General features: G+C 44.9%; 1 long non-coding RNA gene across 1 annotated transcript in view; it reads right to left on the reverse strand.

The window, feature by feature from the left end:
* LOC140205265 (uncharacterized) overlaps positions 1–22,806 on the reverse strand; it is a 144,747-nt gene that overhangs the window by 772 nt on the left and 121,169 nt on the right. The window lies entirely within an intron of this gene.

Below are 22,806 nucleotides of genomic sequence, written 5' to 3' on the forward strand. Positions count from 1 at the left end.
GAATTGGCCATTATTTTATACTAATTAGTAATGCAAATTGCTTTTTTTTAATTGTTCACGTGCACCAAGATGAAAAGTTTTTATGTGCATGCCCTCTGGACAGATCATTCTGTATCAAGAGAAAATCTGCAGATGGTGGAAATCCAGAACAACACCACAAAATGCTGGAGGAACCCAGCAGGCCAGGCAGCATCTATGGAAAAGAATAAACAGTTGATGTTTTGGGCCGAGATCTTTTATCAGATCATTCCGTTATTTGTTTGTCAAGGTATTAATAAAGGGAAATATAAGCAGAATGCAGGATATAGAGTTACAGGGAAAGTACAGTGCAGATAGAAAAAACAGAACAATATTTAAATGATGAAGGATTGCAGAAATCTGTGCAGAGAAAAACAGAACTAATTTTGCAGGTCAATTATTTTCCATCAGAACTTATAAAAATGTATTGATGAACTAAAGAAAGAGGAACAACAGAGGTCTTTGACAGGAACACAAAAGCACACAAAGTAGGAGCAAGATTTGGCCACCAGGTCCCTCAAACCTGCCCCACCATTCAGAATGATTATGGCTGATTACTGCCAATTTGAATGCAGCTTGTACAACCATCATTTTGGTGATTTGAATTTTTTTTCAGTCTGCTGGCAAATCACTCACCTCAAATATCAATGAAGATGTGAAACTGTTATTACTCTTTCGCTCTCCACTAATGCTACCTCATTTGTTGAGAATTTCCAGCGTTTCTGTTTTTTTCCTCATTATTATAGCCAATAATATGACTTCAAGTTAACCAAGTTGATTGTGTCTCAATTCCTCTCATGCACTGCAGGTTTACAGGGTAAACCGTGTAATATATAATAGGTTGAGCAATATTAATATGAACTTCACAGAGAGTTGAGAGAAAAGCTCCAAGATTCTAAAGCAACTGACTGACAATTATCATATAATCAAATTGCTACTGGCTTTCCCTAGGGCAAATCAAAATATAAGAAAATATTACATAATCTTGAATCATTCCTTCTTCCCTCAATATTTCTTGAAACAAGTTTACTGTTACACAGCATAAAAATTGTTGTTCTTAATATTAATACATCAAGATTAAAGCCAAGATCATGGTCAAGCCACTCATTGAATAAATAAGCAATTTTATCTATATATTTATGCAGCAGAATGGATTGTGCTGTATCCTTTTATTTAGAAGCTGAATATATAATCTTTGTCACATTATCTAATATTAAATTACATTCTTATTTAATCATCTGCCACCATTATGTAGTCAATTTGCAATTTTTCTGGGCTGTAGTAAGGAAATTGGTGCTTTATGATGCCACTGTTCACACAGCTCAGAAGAATTATAAATAGTGGTAGTATAAATGGCAGTCATATCTCCTCAAAAGTAGATAAAGGAGGTGAGTTATCATCATTTCCTATTTTACCTTAAGGTCCAGTGATGTGTAATATTGTAGAGCAGGAGGGGTCAAAGTTCTACATTACTAAGGAATTAGACGAAACAACATAGAAAATGAAAATTCTCATTTTTAAGTTACACTTGCAGCTTTATTCATAAGCTGCACAGCCATTCTATTTCTGTCTTGTATACATTCCTTAGTGGCTGGGAAAAATCTTTACAGATAATCAAGTGGTATTTTGATGAAGCAAAGCAACTGCCATATTATCTATGTTTTAAATACAATATTTCAAGGGAATGTTTCAATTGTGTAGCTGTTTTAAACATGTTATGTTGTATGAACACCTTTTGGGATACCTGCCAAAATGTGTGTGCTTTGCTTGGCTGGCAGGAGCCAATCATTTCTCAAGTTTCTGTTGCTGTGCTGGAAGAAAAAATGCTTCTAATTGGTGTCTTAACACACCTGGGGCGTGACACCAGGGATATGCTTTCCTGCATACCTATTTGACACACATTGTGGAGCAGCAAAAGCTTTCAATCTACTAAAGATAGCTATCACCTAATTGCAGGGATGTCACTACTTGTGCATCGACAGCCATGCTTCACTGCTGCTGAAACAAATTGCAGAGCGTTGAGATGCAGAGAAAATTGGATGTCCTAGTGTCCGATTTGCTAAGCGTTGTGTCCAAGTACAGCAGGTAATCAGGAACGTGTTGTCGCTTGAGGAATTCAATACATAAGTAAAGTTCAAAGTTCATAGAAAATTTATTATAAGTTCTCTATATGTCACCATATACAACCCTGAGATTCACTTTCTTGGGGGCATTCACAGCAAATACAACGAAACACAATAGAATCATTGAGAGACCACACATAACAAGACAGATAAACAACCAATGTGCAAAGACAACAAACTGGACAAATAAAATTTAAAAAGTGAAAAAAATAAATAAGTATGAATATCAAGAGCATGAGATGAAGGGTACTTGAAAGTGAGTCCATAGGTTGTGGGAACAGTTCAATGTTGTGGTGAGTGAAGTTGAGTGAAGTTATCCCTTCTGGTTCAAAAGCCTCATGGAGAAGGGATAATAACTGTTCCTGAACCTGGTAGTGTGGATCTTAAGGCTCCTGTGTCTTCTTCCTGATGACAGCAGTGAGAAGAGAACATGGCTTAGATGGTGGGGGTTCTTGTTGATGGATGCTGCTTTCCTGCGATAGTGTTCCATGTAGATGTACTCAGTGGCGGAGAGGGCTTTACCCGTGATGGACTGGGCCGTATCCACTTCTTTTTCTAGGCTTTTGTGTTCAAGGGTATTGGTGTTTCCATACCAGTCTGTAATGCAACCAGTCAATCTACTCTCCAGTGTACATATATACACGTTTTAAAGAGGTTTTGCACCAATATTATAGGGCACATCTGTAGTACTGTGTTCAGTATGGGTAACACTGCATTTAGTCTTGGCCTCTTTATTTCAGGAAGGATGTCCAGTAAAGGATTTTTGAGGTGTAAGCCGAATGGGCAGGTTGTCTTATGACAAAAGGTTGGACAAATTAGGCCTGTGCCCACTGGACATTATAAGCACCTGAAGGGACTGAGAGGACATTCTGTGCGTCGCAGTCCTGAGGAGATACTGGATTGCACAGACGTAAAGTCAGTGTAATAGAAGCAAACGGGTGCAGTCAGCACATTCAGTGCATCACAGCCCATGAGACCATGAAATATTGGAGCAGAAGTAGGGAAGCAGGCCATTTGGCCCATCTAGTCTGCTCTGCCATTTCAAGTCAAGTCAAGTTACTTTTTATAGTGTTCCATGTAGATGTACTCAGTGGTGGAGAGGGCTTTACCTGTGATGGACTGGGCCGTATCTGCTTCTTTTTCTAGGCTTTTGTGTTCAAGGGCATTGGTGTTTCCATACCAGTCTGTAATGCAACCAGTCAATCTACTCTCCAATGTACTCTCCAATTTCAACCATAACTGCTGGTACAGAACATTGTAAAAATGAGGCAACGTTTTCCAGGACCATGGTGCTACATGAAACAATACAAAAACTACACTGAACTATGTGAAAACAAAACACAAACACTGCACTCGATTATAGACCTATCCAGGACTGCATAAAGTGCACAAAACAGTGCAGACACTACAATAAATAATAAACAAGACAGTAGTTACAGTTGAGGGTATAGTAGGTTGGCATCAAGCCAGGCTCTGGGTATTGAGAAGTCTGATGGCTTGGGGGAAGAAACTGTTACATAGTCTGGTCATGAGAGCCCGAGTGCTTCGGTGCCCTTTTCCAGATGGCAAGCGGGAGAAGAGTTTGTATGAGGGGTGCGTGGGGTCCTTCATAATGCTGTTTGCTTTACAGATGCAGCGTGTGGTGTAAACGTCTGTGATGGCGGGAAGAGAGACCCCGATAATCTTCTCAGCTGACCTCACTATCCGCAGCAGGGTCTTGCATTCCAAGATGGTACAATTTCCGAACTAGGCCGTGATGCAGCTGCTCAGGATGCTGTCAATACAACCTCTGTAGAATGTGGTGAGGATGGGGGGTGGGAGATGGACTTTCCTCAGCCTTCGCAGAAAGTAGAGACGCTGCTGGGCTTTCTTTGCTATGGAGCTGGTGTTGAGGGACCAGGTGAGATTTTCTGCCAGGTGAACACCAATAGATTTGGTGCTCTTAATGATCTCTACAGAGGAGTCATCATCGTTCGGTGGAGAGTGGTCGCCCTGTGTCCTCCTGAAGTCAACAACCATCCCTTTTGTTTTGTTCACATTCAGAGACCGGTTGTTGGCTCTGCACCAGTCCATTAGCCACTGCACCTCCTCTCTGTATGCTGACTCATTGTTCTTGCTGATGAGACCCACCACAGTCATGTCATCGGTGAACTCGATGATGTGGTTCGAGCTGTGTGTTGCAGCACAGTCGTGGGTCAGCAGAGTGAACAGCAGTGGACTGAGCACACAGCCCTGGGGGGCCCCCGTGCTCAGTGTGAAGGTGCTGGAGATGCTGCTTCCAATCCGGACTGACTGAGGTTCTGGGAACCAGTTGCAGAGGGAGGTGTTCAGGCCCAGTAGGCTCAGCTTTCCAATCAGTTTCTGAGGAATGATTGTGTTGAATGCTGAACTGAAGTCTATGAACAGCATTCGAACGTACGCGTCTTTTTGTCCAGGTAGGTTAGGGCCAGGTGGAGGGTGGTGACGATGGTATCGTCTGTTGTACGGTTGGGATGGTACGTGAACTGCAGGGGGTCCAGTGAGGGGGGCCGCAGGGTCTTGATGTGCCTCACGACAAGCATCTCGAAACACTTCATGATGATGGATGTGAGTGCAACGGGACGGTAGTCGTTGAGGCAGGACACTGAAGACTTCCTTGGCACGGGGACGATGGTGGCGGCCTTGAAGCACATAGGAACGATGGCGCTGCTCAGGGAGATGTTGAAGATGTCAGTGAGAACATCTGCCAGCTGGTCTGCACACCCTCTGAACACTCTGCCAGAAATATTGTCTGGTCCAGAAGCCTTCCATGGGTTGACCCTGCATAGAGTTTTCCTCACATCTACCATGGTAAGACACGCACCTGGGAGGAGGGGTGGTCTTCCTCGCCACCATGTCTTTTTCCACCTCAAAATGAGCATAGAAGTTGATCAGCGCATCTGGGAGGGAGGCATCACCCGCACAGTCAGGTGATGTTGTCCTGTAGTTGGTGATGTCCTGAATGCCCTTCCACATGCGCCACGTGCCTCTGCTGTCCTGCAAGTGGCTGTGGACCGGCTGGGCATGTACACGCTTTGCCTCTTTGATGGCCTGGGACAATGTGGCCCTTGCTGTTGTTAGGGCTGCCTTGTCGCCTGCTCTGTCTTTTCCCCTGAGGTTGGGAGAGACCACAACTAGAGATCATGGGTTCGGGGTAAAACGTGAAATGTTTAAGAAGAGTATGATGGGGTCTTCTTTACTCAAAGGTTAGTGAGAATGAGGAACAACCTGCCAGCATGAGGGATGGATGCAGGATTGATTTCAGCATTTAAGAGAAATTTGGATAGATACATGGATTGGGGAGGGGTGTGGTTACAGGGGAGCTATGGTCTGGGTGCAGGCTGAAGAGACTAAACAGATTAATGGTTTGGCATGAACTGGATGCGACAAAGGGATTATTTCTATGCTGTAGTATTCTACAACTCTGACTCTATGACTCTCAAAGGAGAGAATATTTCTTCTGTGAGATCTGAAACCAGGGGCCCCTTTCTGAACATAGAAAACCTGGTATGGAAACACCGACATTCAGGGATGGAAAAGACTACAAAAAATGGTGGATACAGCCTTGAGAATAACTACATGGAGGTCTGCCACAAGAAAGCAGTATCCATCATCAGAGACTCCTATCAGCTAGTCCATGTTCTCTTCTCAATACTGACATCGGGTAGGAGGTACCGAAGCCTTATGTCCCACACCACCAGCTTCAGGAACAGTTACTAACCTACAATGAGCAGACTCCTGACCAGCATGGATAACTTCACTTACAACAACGCTGAATTGGTTCTATGATCTACAGATTCACGTTCAAGGACTCTTTACAAATGTTCTCAGTATTATTTCTTTTATTTGCACTGTTTGTCTTCTTTTGCACATTAGTCATTTATCAATCTTTGTTATGTACAGTTTTTTCCGTAAATGCTATTGTATTCTTTCTGTTTCCTCTAAATGCCTGCTAGAAAATATATCTCAAGGTAGCATATAGTAAGATATATGTACGTTGATAATGGATTTACTCTAAACTTTTGAAAATTGAACTTCAAATCTCACATTTAAGTTCAAGTTTACTTGTCATTCAACCATACATGAGTACCCATGAATACAGCTAAACAAAACAGTGTTACTCGAGAGCCAAGGTCCAAAGCACAGGATCAGCAATTAATAGACAGCACTAGGCTCATATAAGATAGCAAGCACATATAAGATATCAGTAAGATACAGCCTGTCACAACGGCGGGGCATTGGGAGCAAGGGTGGACCCAAATGCAAGGCACATCTTGTGAGGTTACTTAGATTTAGTTTATTGTTCGATACCAGGAGAGCAAGGCAGGAGCAGGAAATAGTGAACTGGACAAGGACTCAGGACTATGACTAGTCTGGGACCAAGAGTCTGGGCTTGGACTCGGAATCAGCTCCCAGAACTAGAGGAGACATGAAGAGGCTAGGGTATGGACTCCGAGCCAGAGACTGGGCAAGGACCCAGTACCTGGGTCTTGCCTCGGGCTTGGACCCCAGAACCAGGCAAGGACATGACATGGGCTAGGGAGAGGAGGAACATGGGAACACAAAGCCTCAGTCTCGGGGAGCAGGTACATGGAACCATGGACGCATACACAGAACACAGAGTCGGGACCCCTCCTTGGGTACAGGACATTGGGCCGGGACTCACACACAGAGCAGAGAGCCGGGATCCCTCCTTGGGTACAGGACATAGGGCTGGGACTCATGACCCTCCACGGAGCAATGGCAAGACGGCCTGACTTACCCCACGGAGGCGAAGACAAGACAAGAAAGAACATGAACCCCCGCGGGGCAACGGCAAGACGGCCAGACTTACCCCACGGAGGCGAGGACAAGACACAATGACATGACCCCCCGCGGGGCAATGGCAAGATGGCCTGACTTACCCCACGGAGGCAAGGACAAGATATGACTCCCCGCGGGGCAACGGCAAGACGGCCAGACTTACCCCCACGGAGGCAAGGACCAGGCAAGACAAGACATGACCCCCCCCGCGGAGCAATGGCAAGATGGCCTGACTTACCCCACGGAGGCAAGGACAAGACAAGACAAGACCAACACGAATGAACACCAGACAGTACCTACCTAGCTCCGGTGATGGAACTAGACCAAAGTGCAGGCGGGGGCTGCAGACGAGGGCTAGAGGCGAGAGGGGCAGAGAAGGGATTCAGACAAGGGGGTAGGACAGGAATCACAGACTGCCAGGGCCAGGACGGCTCAGAACTGGGAAGCCGCCAGGGCCAGGACTTGACTTGGTACTTGAATGCCGCCAGGGCCAGGACTTGACATGGTGCTTGAATGCCACTGGAGCCAGGACTTGACTTGGAACTTGAATGCCGCCAGAGCCAGGACTTGACTTGGAGCCTCTGGGTAGTGGCGAGCTCTCAACTCGGCCCAGGAACAGTAGACAGCGGTTCTTGATTCCCTCCGACAGTTTAACTGACGGACCCACCTTGATGAGAAAACTTTGTAGGCTTGCTTTGGCGAGGTAACTGGACAGGGTTGCTGCAGTGAGGAGAGGTGAATTACCGGCACTCGCTTCGGCAGAGATTAGGCTTGCTCCGGCCAGATGACATTGGCACACCGTACTTTAGATGAATTTGCAGACGCTCCCGCACCGAACAGCTGAAAGCCGGAGACTATAAACTACCAGTTCAGCCAAGTGTTAATTGCCTCTAACCACCAAAGTCAAGGGACATGGGAAAACAGGGAGTCAACGGTCCGGATCGTAACATAAACGAGCTAAATGTAAAGGGACCACGATCTGGACCATGACACAGCCACACAAATAAAAATATAGTCCAAGACCCTGACTCCATGAATGTTGCGGCAGTCTTCGGTTGAACACAATACAGCTTGCCTTCTGCTGGCTGAACACTGGGGAGCAGCACTGACGCTAGCTTAGTTGCCATGTCGCACAGGCCCCAGCAATTTTGTGGAGCGCACCAATCCCAGTGCCTTTCCCCTGTGCACTTGTAAACAGGCAACACCGCAGCTTGAGGTCTAGTCCTTGCTACAATCAAGACCACACAGGTCCCCCGCTATCTGCCCCTGCAGCACACCAATAAGTCAGTAAATCGATCTTGCAGGATTCCACATTAACAATGTCCAACAGGGTGTTGCGATCACAAGAAAAGCAACTAAGATGATCATTTGCAGACAGCACACCTCCCTCGTACACCAGCTCGTTCGATGCCTCTCTGACATAGGCAGCAGCATGATCCACACCATCCAGCTCCGAATTCTGTGCCAACGAGCAACTCACTAAAGGGGTAGATGTGCAGTACTTTAAGTTCTTAATATTCAGCAGAGTCTTGGAGTCATAAAAACTACATTTACAAAAATTAATAATGCTTTGGTTGGCTGCATAGAAGCTACTGCATCCAAGCACGCTGCCATCTTACCAGAATAGCACTAGACAAAGATAATACACTTTTATCTCTCAAAATATCATGGAGTCTTTGGACCTCTTACTCAAGAATGCTGTGAGATTTATATATATAGATTCTTGATCAGCAAAGGGATGAAGTTTCTTGGGTAGACAGGAATGCATTTACAAACGAATCAACCAAGACCTTAATGAATAAAATGACATTCTTGAAGGGCCACAAAGCTGACTCCTGCTCATAAGTTGTATATTTATAGGTAATATTATGTGATATTGTTTTCATTAATGCACTGTAACAGATATTCATTATGCAATTTGAGTTTAATGTGCTAGTAATGGAACTAATAAACATCTAATGGCTGATTCTGTATAAAATTAAAATCACAATAGGAACCCACACATCATAAAGCAGAAAAAATATATCATGTATTACATTAACATTTGTAGCTGTTATAGGAAAATGAAGTGTACTGTTTAGTGACAATAGTTATAATCAACTGCAGGGAAAAGCCTAGGACGTTAATATGAACTAATTAGTATAATCTCTAATGTATAGAAGGTAAAGATGGTTAATTCTTGCGGGGTTAATTACATATTCTGTTATTCTGTGCATGTATTTATAGAGTTATATGTTATCGGTGGCATTTAAGTCTGGCAATTCAGATATGTACAAGAAAACCAGGTATAACTTGCAGAGGGCTAATTCAAGAGCCAAGAAACAATTCCAGGAGAGGTGAGAGGTTAGAGGTGACATCGGATGCGGGTCGGTTTTGGCAGGGTTTGCAGGCGATTACTTCCTACAAAGCAAAACCCAACATCAAGAATGGCAGTGATGCTTCACTGCTAGATGAACTCAACACCTTTTTTTCTCACTTTGATAGGGAGAATAAAACAACAGCTATGAAGAGCCATAGGGCATCCGGTGACCCTGTGATTTCTGTCACGGAGGCCGACATCAGTCTGTCTTTCAAGCAGGTGAACCTTCGGAAGGGAGAGGCCCTGATGGGGTACCTGGTGAGGCTCTGAAAACCTGTACCAACCAATTGGCAGGAGTAATCAAAGACATCTTCAATCTCTCAGTGCTACAGTCAGAACTTCCCACCTGTTTCAAAAGGGCAGCAATTATACCAGTGCACAAGGGGAGCAGCATGAGCTGCCTCAATGACAATCATCTAGTAGCATTCACATCTACTGTGATAAAACGCTTTGAGAGGTTGGTCATGGCTAAAATCAACACCTGTTACTGGAGGAACCTGGACCCACTGCAATTTGCCTGTTGCCACAATAGGTCTATGCATACGCGATCTCAATGGCTCCCCAGCCCTGGATCACCTGGACAATGCAAACACCTATGTCAGGATACTGATTATTGACTATAGCTCAGCATTTAACACCATAATTCCAACAGTCCTGATCAAAAACCTACAGAGCTGGGCCTCTATACCTCCCCCTGCAACTGGACCCTCGATTTCCTAACTGGAAGACCACAATTTGTGTGTATTTGAAATAACAACTCCACCTCACTGATAATTAACACTGGTGCTCCACAGGGATGTATGATTAACCCACTGCTGTACTCTCTCTACACTCATGACTGTGTGGCTAGGCACAGCTCAAATGCCATCTATAAATTTGCTGATGATACAACCATTGCTGGCTGAACATCAGATGGTGATGAAAGGGTGTACAGGAGCAAGATATACCAATTAGTTGAGTGGTGTTGCAGCAATAAGCTTGTACTAAATGTCAGCAAGACCAAAGAGCTGATTGTGGACTTCAGAAAGGGTAAGACAAGAGAACACAAACCAATCCTCATAGAGGGATCAGAAGTGGAGAGAGTGAGCAATTTCAAGTTCCTGGGTGTCAATATCTCTGAGGACTTATCCTGGAATCAATATATTGATGCAGCTATAAAGAAGGCAAGACAGTGGCTATATTTCATTAGGAGTTTGAGGAGATTTGCTTTGTCAACTAAAACACTCAAAAACTTCTACAAATGTACCATGAAGAACATTCTGACTGGCTGCATCACCATCTGGTATGGGGAGGCTACCGCACAAGGTCAAAATCAGTTGGAGAACTCTGAAAAATTAGTCATCTCCATTATGGGAACTAGCCTCCATAGTATCCAAGACATCTTCAAGAAGACAATGTCCATCACTAAGGATCCCCACCACCCAGGACATGCCCTCTTCATGCTGTTAAGAGGAACGCCATCTGGCTGGATAGCATGCAAACATAAGTTTTTTACTATATCTTGGTGACGATAATAAACCAATTAGCTGGTTACCAATCTTCATGGAATGAGCTTCAGCATCAAGAAAGGGTTGGCTCTGTACCTGACTGAGCTGAATTAGGGAGCGCCTTATAATCCTTCAACTCACTGTAACGCAGAGTCAATATGCTACAGTCATCAGAAAATACACCCCAAATCTGGATGCTTCTGATGAAGTCAAGGGGGATCGTCACCCCAATGTTGAAAGAATTCTCGTACCTATTGAATAGGGAGACAAACTGAACCTCTTTAACATCTTCAACACTGGATGGAAAGTATTGTACTCCTCTGGCAAAGAATGTTCAGCAAGGAATGTAGTCAGATTCCTTCTTTTGAAAATATGCTTGTGTTCTGACCTTGTCATAACAAATATTTTGTTTCAATAGACAGACAGTCACAAACATTATGGTAGTACACTGGCTCAAACACTGACAACTGCCAGATAATGCAATTGTTTAAATGAGGGACTACAGAGATGTCTTCATCATTCATGCCAGGAAAGGCACCAATGACTGCCCTATTGGCCACTTCCTAATCAACACTGTTATGTCCATCAACCTAGCTCCAAAACATCACTCTCGATTGAAAAGAAGAATTAGAGGTTCTCCTGATTCAAGCTCTGTCCGGTGGACAAGGCTTGATGGTATGAGCGTTCCAGAACAGATTCAAGGGTATAGTCAAAGCTACCTTGAAGAAGTGCCACATGTCTACTTACTCTTGGGAATCTCGGCCTCATGATTACTCAAAGTGGAACAGGAGCATTCAGGTGGTACCAAGAATGTAGGGGCCATACCGCAGAAGCACAGATATACCAGTAGCAGCATCTATAGAGCATTCTTTGATATGTCTTGATGACCATTTAGAAGCCAACAAAGCAACCTGGGATAAAGTAAAACTTAGAGACTTGATTTACCAGCATTTCAAATAAAACTGTTCAAATGTCATTTTGGGACATCTGGTCCTCTGAAATCAAATTCAAACTTACTCAATAATAGGTTACTTTATTGTCTTATTTTCCAAACTGAGCATCAGAGGCAAGGACAGCATTTATTACTCATCCTTTAAACTGTGTGCCTTGTTAGATCGGCTTGGCCATTTCAAAGGATATTTCCAAACAGCCACATGGGGTGGATCTGGTGTTATATTCAGGTCCAGGCTTGATGAGAGTGACAGAACTCCTTCCCTGCAAGTTAAAGGTAAACCAGGTTGGATTTTATGATATTCTAATACCTTTATCATTCTTTATTTCTAATTCTGGTTCATGATTGTTTACCCCAAATTCAAGATAATTAACTGAATCTAAATTCCTTAACAAGGATAGAGTTCCTCTCATCCTCTCCTCATGAGCTTCCACATCTAGCACATCGTTGTCCACATCTTCCACCATCTGCAAAGGGCTCTTACCACACATCTTTACCTTCCCTCAACACTCTGCTTTCCACAAGGATCACTCCCTCAGTGATTCTCTTATCTTTTCACCCCTCCCCACTACTCTCCCTCCCGGCACTTATCCCTGCAAGCAGAAGAAGGAACCTCCACCCTCAGGTCAATTCTGAGCCCCAAAAAGGGCTTCCAGGTGAGGCAACGCTTCACCTGAAAATCTGTTGGGGTCCTCTTCGTGTATCCGGTACTCCTGTTGTGGTCTCCTCTACATTCATGCCAGCTGACGTATATTGAGAGACCGCTTTGTTGGGTACCTACACTCTATCCGCCAAAAGGAGGATTTCCCAGTGGTCAATTATTTTAATTCCTATCTTCATTCCTATTCCTACATGTCAGTTCATAGTTTTCTCTTCTGCCATGATAAAGCCACACTCAGTCTGGAGGAGTAACACCTCATATTCCATCTGGGGTAGCCTCCAAATGGATGGCATGAACATCCATTTCTCCATCTTCGAGTAATAATTTCACCTTTCCCTTCCGTCTTCTTTATTTCCACACTCTGGACCCCTCTTACCACTTCTCTTCTTCTCACATGCCTACTTTCTCCTGGTGCCCCTCCACCATTCCTTTCTCCCATAATCCACATTCATCTCCTATTATTTTTATACACACATTCTTTCTCTCACTCTCCTTTTTCTCCCTCTGTCCCTCTGAATATACCCCTTGCCCATCCTCTGGCCCCCCCCCCTTGTCTTTCTTCCCGGACCTCCTGTCCCATGATCCTCTCGTATCCCTTTTGCCTATCACCTGTCCAACTCTTGGTTCCATCCCTCCCCCTCCTGTCTTCTCCTATCATTTTGGATCTCCCCCTCCCCCTCCCACTTTCAAATCCCTTACTCACTCTTCCTTCAGTTAGTCCTGACGAAGGGTCTCGGCCTGAAACGTCGACTGCACCTCTTCCTAGAGATGCTGCCTGGCCTGCTACGTTCACCAGCAACTTTTATGTGTGTTGCTTGAATTTCCAGCATCTGCAGAATTCCTGTTGTTTGCGTTCATCTCCTATTAGTTTCCTTCTTCTCCATCCCTTTGAGATTTCCGCCAATCACCTCCCAGCTTCTCACTTCATCCCCCTGCTGTGCCCACCTGGCTTCACCTATCACCTTCCAGTTTGGATTCCTTTCCCTCACCCCCCACCTTATTTTTGGTTACTTCCTTGTTCTTTTCCACTCCAGATGAAGGGTCCATTCCTGGAATTTTGACTGCTCATTCATTTCTATAGATGCTGCCTGCCCTGCTGATTTCCTCCAGCATTTTGTGTGTGGTGCTCTGGATTTCCAGTATCTGCAGAACCTCTTGTGTCCATATCTACCTTGCTTGGAATTGAACCGTGGTATCAGCCAGCTTTTAGATTCAAGTTTAAGTTCAAAAAGTTATTTTATTTATTTAGAGGTGCAGCAAAGAACAGGTCCTCCGAGCCCAATGAGCCCAACGAGCCCAACGAGCCGCACCACGCAGAAAACCCATCTATTTAACACTAGCCTAATCACAGGACAATTTACAATGACCACTTCACCTACAAACCAGTGCATTTTTGGACAGTGGAAGGAAGTCACGGCACCTGGAGGAAACCACACAGTTCATTAGGAGAACGTACAAACTCCCTACATTAACATCTGTCACAAGCCTTGTGGCCCATCAGGCCCGTGCTTATGCCGGTTTCCGTGGCGTGAAGCGACTGAGAGTACGAGACACCCCACCCCCACCCCACCCCGGATAGGACGCCAGTCTATCGCAAAGTTAACCCCCAGCATTTTTGCTGGTACCCATTCTCAGCTGGGTAGACTGGAGCATTGAGTGGTTAAGTGCCTTGCTGAAGGACACACACGCTGCCCCAACCGAGGCTTAAACCCACAACCTTCAGATCGCTAGCCCAATGCCCTAACCACTTGGCCACATGCCACAAACTCCCTACATACAGCAGCAGAAATTAACTCTGAACTCTGGAAGGCCGCAAGCTGTAATAGCGTCGCACTAACCATTACGCTGCCATGCCGCCAATTGTCTTTCAAACATACATATGTCTACAGCTCAGTGAAACAGTGTTCCTCTGGGACCAAGGCACAAACACAGTACATATAGTCACACACAACACACAGCACCTACAGTTACGATAGCAGACATAGTCACAAAGAAATGATAGTAGGACGTCACCTAGTGGCATGACCTGAAGATGGATGGTGCATGAGATGTTGCCCTGAAGCCATGTTTCTACAAGAACAGGTATGCAGCAGTTCCTCATCTTGTGCTGGTTCAGCAGATGAAGGCATTTCAGCTTGTCTTTCACTGTGTCAGCCATAGGCATTCCAGCTTGTCTTCTATTGAGCAAACACTGGAGAGCAGCACCAACGGAAGAGGCCAGCCCCTGCTCCAGCACACCTGCCACACCTCTGTTCTCTCGCACACTACCTCTGGTGCCTCCTCCCCAGATAGCTGTAACAGGAGGTGCCGCAGCACGAGGGCCTGATCCGTACAACAACCGAAGCCATGCAGCTCGCCCACCACCGGTCTCACTAATTAACTGCATGTTAGATTCAGCTAGCCTTCACTATTGCTCGGAAACGTATCAATTCTGTAATCCTCCACCACCACTCTTCTCCGTCTACTGGAACTTGTCCTCACTCTTTAAATTTCTCCATCGGCTTCTCCCACTTTCTTCAGACAAAAGGTGTAGCCATGGGCAATCTCATGGGTCCCAGCTATGTCTGTCTGTTTGTTGGCTATGTGGAACAGTCTATGTTCCAAGCCTACGCTGTTATCGCTCCCCAACTTTTCCTGCGCTACATCAATGACTATATTTGTGCTGCTTCCTGCACCTATGCTGAGTTTGTCGACTCCATCAACTTTGCCTCCATCTTCCACCCTGCCCGCAAACTTAACTGGTCCATTTCCAACACATCCGTCCCCTTTCTCGATCTATCTGTCTCTTTCTCTGGAGACAGCTTATCTACTGATGTCTATTATAAGCCCATGGACTTTCACAACTACCTGCACAATACCTCTTCCCACCCTGTTACATATAAACACAACATTCCCTTCTCTAATTTCCTCTGTCTCCAATGCATCTACTCTGAGGATGAGGCTTTTTATTCCAGAACTAAGGGGATGTCTTCCTTCTCCAAAGAAATGGATTTCCCTTCCTCCACCATCAGAATCAGAATTAGAATCAGGTTTATTATCCCCGGCATGTGTCGTGAAATTTATTAACTTCCATTTTGCACATGTCTGCTCTTACCCCATCCTCCAGCCGCACCACTAGGGGTAGAGTTCTCTTGTCCTCACCTATCACCCCACCAATCTCCACGTCCAGCACATAATTCTCCATAACTTCTGCTATCTCCAACAGAATCCCACCACCAAGCACATCTTTCCCTACTCTTCACTATCTGCTTTCTGCAGGGATCACTCCCTACGTGATTCCCTTGTCCATTCATCCCTCCCCACTGATCTCCCTCCTGGCACTTATCCTTGCAAGAGAAACAAGTGCTACACTTTCCCCTATACTACCTCCTTCACTACCATTCAGGATCCCAAACCATCCTTCCAGGTGAGGCGACACTTCACCTTTGAGTCTGTTGGGGGTCAGAAACTGTATCCAGTGCTCCTGGTGTGGCTTCCTGCATATCAGAGAGACCTGTCATAGATGGGGAAAATGCTTCGCTGAGCACCTAAGCGCCATCTGCCAGAAAAAGCAGGGTCTCCCAGTGGCCACCCACTTTAATTCCACTTCCCATTCCCATTCCGACATGTCAGTCCATGGGCTCTTCTATTGTCGCAATGAAGCCACTCTCAGGTTGGAGGAGCAACCCCTTATATTCTGTCTGGGTAGCCTCCAACCTGATTGCATGAACATCGATTTCTTGAACTTCCAATAAAGCCCTACTTCACCATTCCCCATCCCCTTTCTCTCTCTCACCTTATCTCCTTACCTGCCCATCACCTCCCTCTGGTGCTCCTCTCCCTTTTCTTTCTTCCATGGCCTTCTGGTCTCTCCTATAAGATTCCTGCTTCTCCAGCCCGGCATCTCTTTCACCAATCAACTTCCCAGCTCTTCACATCATCCCTCCCCCACTCCCAGTTTCACCTATGACCTTGTAGTTCTGCCTCCACCTCCCCCCACCTACAAATTCTGACTCCCCATCTCTTTCCCGGTCCTGATGAAGTGTCTCGGCCCGAAACATTAACTCTACTTTTTTTCCAGAGGTGCTGCCTAGCCTGCTGAGTTCCTCCAGTATTTTGCGTGTGTCACTCCTGTAAACATCTGTCCATACATTGTACAACTGGAACCCTCAGCCCCTATTGTCTCTAAATGTCAATCCATCTCTGATCATGTCATTAGTTAAAAGTCTGCTTGTCTGGTTCAAAGTAAATTTTATTATCAAGGTACATATATGTCACCATACACAAACCAAAGGTTCATTTTCCTGCAAATCTATAGAACTATAATAGGATCAATGAAAGATCAACCAGAGTGCAGAAGACAGCGAACTGTGAAAATGTAAATATAAATAAATAGCAATAAATAACAAGAACATGAGATAATGAGATAAAGAGTCCTTAAAGTGAGACCATTGATTGTAGGAACATTTCAATTTGTGCAAGGTCAGAAAGTGGTGTCAATATATAATGCTGATGTGAGCCAAAGTAACAGAAACTTAACATTTCTGACAAATTGATAAAAAGATTTATTGTTGTCACATTATCGAGGTACAGTGAAAAACTTGCCTTGCATACCATTCGTACAGATCAATTCCTTACAACAATACATTGAGACAGTATGGATGGATAGATACCTTATTGATCCCGAAGGAAATTACAGTGCCACAGTAACATTACAAGTGCACAGACATAAATATTGGAAGAGAAATAGATGGAATAAAAAATAAGTTACCACAAACAGTCCAACAAAAGGGGAACATCACTTCCCGGGCTATAGGTTGACTCATTATAGAGCCTAATGGCCGAGGATAAGAATGACCTCATATAGGGCTCTTGGAGCAGCATAGTTGTCTTAGTCTAACAAAAATTACTCCTCTATTCAGCCAAGGTGGCATGTAGGGGGTGAGAAACATTGCCCAGAATTGCCAGGATTTTCCATAGGGTCGTTTGTTCTACCACAGCCTCAGGTGTGTCCAGTTTGACACCTGTAACAGAGCCAGCCTTTGTAATCAGTTTACTGAGCCAGTAGGCATCACCCACATTGATGCCGTTGTCTCAGCACACCACCACATAGAAGGTTGTACTGGTGACAACAGATTGGTAGAACATGTGAAGGAGAGGTAAAGCCATAAAATAATGTAGAATAATGTGTTACAGGTACATAGAAAATGCAGTGTGACTAGATGATAAAGTGAAATATCATAACGAGGTGGTTTGTGAGGTCAAGAGTTCATCCTATTGTTTTAGGGAACCATTTATAGTCTTATAACAGCAGGATAGAATTTGTCCTTGCATCTAGTAGTACTTGCTTTCAGGCTTTTGTATCTTCTGCCTGATGGGGGTGGGAGAAGAGTGAATGCCCCGATGGATAGGACCTTTGATGATGGAGACAACGAAAACTTAAGGTCAGTCCATCATGGAGAGGGTGGATTCTGTGATGTGCTGAGCTGTGCCTGCAGTTTCTTGCAGCCACAGACAGAGCGGCTGTTAAACCAAGCTGACATGCATCCAGATAGGATGCTTTCTTTGCTGCATCAATCAAAGTTGTTGAGGGTAAAAGGAGATATGCCAAATTTCTTTAGCCTCATGGGGCATTAGAGGTGCTGGTGAGCTTTCTTGGTCATGGTGTGAATGTGATTGGGAAAAACCATTGGAGGTGTTCACTCCTAAGAACTTGAAGCTCTCAACCCTATTGACCTGAGCCCTGTTGATGGCGACAGGAGATGTACCATCCCCCTCTTTGAAGTCTGTTGTGTCTGTGCATATCAATTAAATGAAAGCATGATCATGGGAGATGGCTTTAACTGGTGTAAACACATTGGAGCAAGACAGAGCGAGAACAATGCACATGTGTGGACAACAGCGCATGCACAGATAACAGATCAATACATAGTGCTAAGGGGGTGGTGGGTTCATTGCTCTAGGAGAAATTGATCCATACATTACAAAGTCAATGACATGCTCTTTTTTTATGACATTGAGGGAAAGGTTGTTGTCATGACACCATGTCACTACTCCCTATCTCTTTCCTGTACCCCAAATCATTATTATTTAAGATACAACCTACTACAATGAAATCATCTGAAACCCTACAGACAGAGTAATAGCAGGATCTGGCCACGTGATTCTCAGTGTATAGGGAGTAGAGTAGGGAGCTGAGGATCCATCCTTGCGGGGAACCAATTTTGAGGATAATCATGGTGGAGTTATTGCTGCCTATCCTTATTGACTGTGATCTGTTGGTCATGAGGTCAAGAATCTAGTTGCAAAGGGATTTGTTAAGTCCCACATCTAGGAATTTGGAAATTGGTTTGCTTGGACTTACTATATTGAAGGTGGAGATGTAATCAACGAACATTAGTCCAGTGTAGATGTCTTTACCGTCCAGATGCTCTAAAGATGTGTGTAGAGTCATTCAGAATCAGAATCAGCTTTATTATCACTAGCATGTGTCATAAAATTTGTTAACTTAGCAGCAGCAGTTCAATGCAATACATAACATAGAAAAAAAAATTAATAATAAATAAATATATTGAATAGATTAAAAATCATGCAAAAAACAGAAATAATATATATTTAAAAAGTGAGGTAGTGTTCAAGGGTTCAATCTCCATTTAGGAATCGGGTGGTAGAGGGAAAGAAGCTGTCCCTGAATCGCTGAGCGTGTGCCTTCAGGCTTCTGTACCTCCTACCTGATGGTAACAGTGAGAAAAGCTCATGCCCTGGGTGCTGGAGGTCCTTAATAATGGACGCTGCCTTTCTGAGACACTGCTCCCTGAAGATGTCCTGGGTACTTTGTAGGCAGGTACCCAAGATGTAGCTGACCAGCTTCTTTCAGTCCTGTGCAGTAGCCCCTCCATACCAGACAGTGATGCAGCCTGTCAGAATGCTCTCCATGGTACAACTATAGAAGTTTTTGAGTGTATTTGTTGACATACCAAATCTCTTCAAACTCCTAATAAAGTATAGCCGCTGCCTTGCCTTCTTTATAACTACATCGATATGTTGGGACCAGGTTAGATCCTCAGAGACCTTGACACCCAGGAACTTGAAACTGCTCAGTCTGTCCATTTCTGTTCCCTCTATGAGGATTGATATGTGTTCCTTCATCTTACCCTTCCTGAAGTGCACAATCAGCTCTTTCGTTTTACTGATGCTGAGTGCCAGGTTGTTGCTATGGCACCAGTCCACTAGTTGGCATATCTCACTCCTGTACACCCTCTCGTCACCACCTGAGATTCTACCAACAATGGTTGTATCGTCAGCAAACTTATAGATGGTATTTGAGCTATGCCTAGCTACACAGTCACGTGTATATAAAGAGTAGATCAGTGGGCTAAGCACACACCCCTGAGGTACGCCAGTGTTGATAGTCAGCGAGGAGGATATGTTATCACAAATCTGTACAGCTTGTGGTCTTCTGGTTAGAAAGTGAGGATCCAATTGCAGAGGGAGGTACAGAGGCCCAGGTTCTGCAACTTCTCAATCAGGATTGCGGGAATGATGGTATTAATTGCTGAGCTATAGTTGATAAACAGCATCCTGATGTAGGTGTTTGTGTTGTCCAGGTGGTCCAAAGCCATATGGAGAGCCATTAAGATTGCACCTGCTGTTGACCTATTGTGGTGATAGGCAAATAACAATGGGTCCAGGTCCTTGCTGAGGCATGAGTTCAGTCTAGTCATGACCAACCACTCAAAGCATTTCATCACTGTAGATGAGAGTGCTACTGGGCAATAGTCATTAAGGCAGCTCACATTATTCTTCTTAGGCACTGGTATAATTGTTGCCTTTTTGAAGCAAGTGAGAACTTACGCCCATAGCAGTGAGGGGTTGAAAATGTCCTTGAATACTCCCACCAGCTGGTTGGCACAGGTTTTCAGTGAACTCCAGGTACTCCATCAGGACCCCTTTAAAGACAGCCTAACATTGGCCTCTGAGACAGAGATCACAGGGTCATCAGGTGCAGCAGGGATCTTCACAGCTGTAGTTATCTTCTCCCTTTCAAAGCGGGCATAGAAGGCGTTGGGTTCATCTGGTAGTGAAGTATCAATGCCATTTATGCCATTTCCGCAGGGATCGCTCCCTACACAACTCCCTTGTCCATTCGTCCCCCCCCATCCCTCCCCACTGATCTCCCTCTTGGCACTTATCCGTGTAAGCGGAACAAGTGTTACACATGCCCTTACACTTCCTCCCTTACCACCATTCAGGGCCCCAAACAGTCCTTCCAGGTGAGGCAACACTTCACCTGTGAGTCGACTGGGGTGATATACTGCGTCCGGTGCTCCCGAAGTGGCCTTTTATATATTGGCGAGACCCGACGCGGACTGGGAGACCGCTTTGCTGAACATCTACGCTCTGTCCGCCAGAGAAAGCAGGATCTCCCAGTGGCCACACATTTTAATTCCACATCCCATTCCCATTCTGACATGTCTATCCACGGCCTCTTCTACTGTAAAGATGAAGCCACACTCAGGTTGGAGGAACAACACCTTATATTCCGTCTGGGTAGCCTCCAACCTGATGGCATGAACATCGACTTCTCTAACTTCCGCTAGGCCCCACCTCCCCCTCGTACCCCATCTGTTACTTATTTTTATGCACACATTCTTTCTCTCACTCTCCTTTTTCTCCCTCTGTCCCTCTGAATATACCTCTTGCCCATCCTCTAGGTCCCCCCCCCCCGTCTTTCTTCCCGGACCTCCTGTCCCATGATCCTCTCATATCCCCTTTTGCCAATCACCTGTCCAGCTCTTGGCTCTATCCCTCCCCCTCCTGTCTTCTCCTATCATTTTGGATCTCCCTCTCCCCCTCCAACTTTCAAATCCCTTACTCACTCTTCCTTCAGTTAGTCCTGACGAAGGGTCTCGGCCTGAAACGTCGACTGCACCTCTCCCTACAGATGCTGCCTGGCCTGCTGTGTTCACCAGCAACTTTGATGTGTGTTGCCATTTATGCTACTGGGTTTTGCTTTGCAGGCAGTAATGTCTTGCAGACCCTGCCAGGGTTGCTGTACATCCGATGTCACCTCCAACCTCATTTGAAATTGTCTCTTCGCCCTTGAAATACCTCTCTGCAAATCATATCTGATTTTGTGGTGCAGGCCAGGGTCACCAGACTTGAATGCCACAGACTTAGCCTTCAGCAGACGATGTACCTCCTGGTTCATCCACAGCTTTGGTTTGGGAATGTACAGTAAGTCTTTGTAGGCACACACTCATCCACACAGGTTTTAATGAAGTCAGTAACAACTGCAGCTTCCTCATCCAGATTCAAAGATGAATCCTTGAATACTGTCCAGTCCACTGATTCAAAGCAGTCCTGTAGGTGCTCCTGTGCTTCCCTTGCCCATACCCTGGTCCTCACTGTTGGTGCAGTCTTCAGTCTCTGCCTGTACTCAGGGAGTGGAAGTACAGCCAGGTGATCAGACTTCCCAAAGTGAGGGTGTGGAATAGCACGGTAAGCATTCTTCAGGGTGATGTAACAATTGTCCAGTCTCTAGTATTGCAAGTGATCTGTTGATGGTAATTGATTAGTGATTTTTTTCAAACTGGCCTGGTTAAAATCTCCCAAAACGATGGTGAAGGTGTTAGAATGTGCTGTTTCATGCAAGTTGATCCCATTGCTCAGATCATCTAAAGCCTGCTTGACATTGGCCTGAGGTGGATTGTAAACTGCTACCAAAATGATCCTGGAAATCTCCTATGGTAGGTAAAATGGACAGCACTTAACTATTAGATATTCCAGGTCTGGTAAGCAGAATTGGGACAGCACTGATATAATTGTGCACCAAGAAGAGCTGATCATGAGGCACGCTCCTCCACCTCTGCTTTTGAGAAACTCTGTAGATCTATCCTGACGGTGTATAGTAAACCCGTCGGTCTGAATCGCTGCGAACACTACGGAAGGGGTTAATCAAGATTCTATGAAACAGAGGACACACGTGGTCCTAATGAACCTTTGATTCAGCACCCTAGCTCTGTGATCAACAGCGACTGCGTGTTTGCCAGCAAGATAGATGATATTGGGAGTTTAAATAAGCAGTGCGAAAAGTAAAAATGAAAGAGTAGTGAGGTAGTGTTTATGGGTTCAAGGTCCATTCAGAAAATGGATGGCAGAGAGGAAGAAGCTGTTGCTGAATCACTGAGAATGTGCCTTCAGGCATCTGTACCTCCTACCTGATGGTAATAATGAAAAGAGGGCGTGTCCTAGGTGATGGGGGTCCTTAATGATGAACACCATCTTTCTTTTAGGCATAGATCCTTGAAGATGTCCTGCTAGAGATAACTAATTTTTTAACTCTCTTCATCTTACTTCGATCCTGTGCAGTAGCACCCCACCCCCAATCCATACCATTCAGCGAT

This window comes from Mobula birostris, chromosome 11 (genome assembly GCF_030028105.1).
Source record: "Mobula birostris isolate sMobBir1 chromosome 11, sMobBir1.hap1, whole genome shotgun sequence".
NCBI lineage: Eukaryota > Metazoa > Chordata > Chondrichthyes > Myliobatiformes > Myliobatidae > Mobula > Mobula birostris.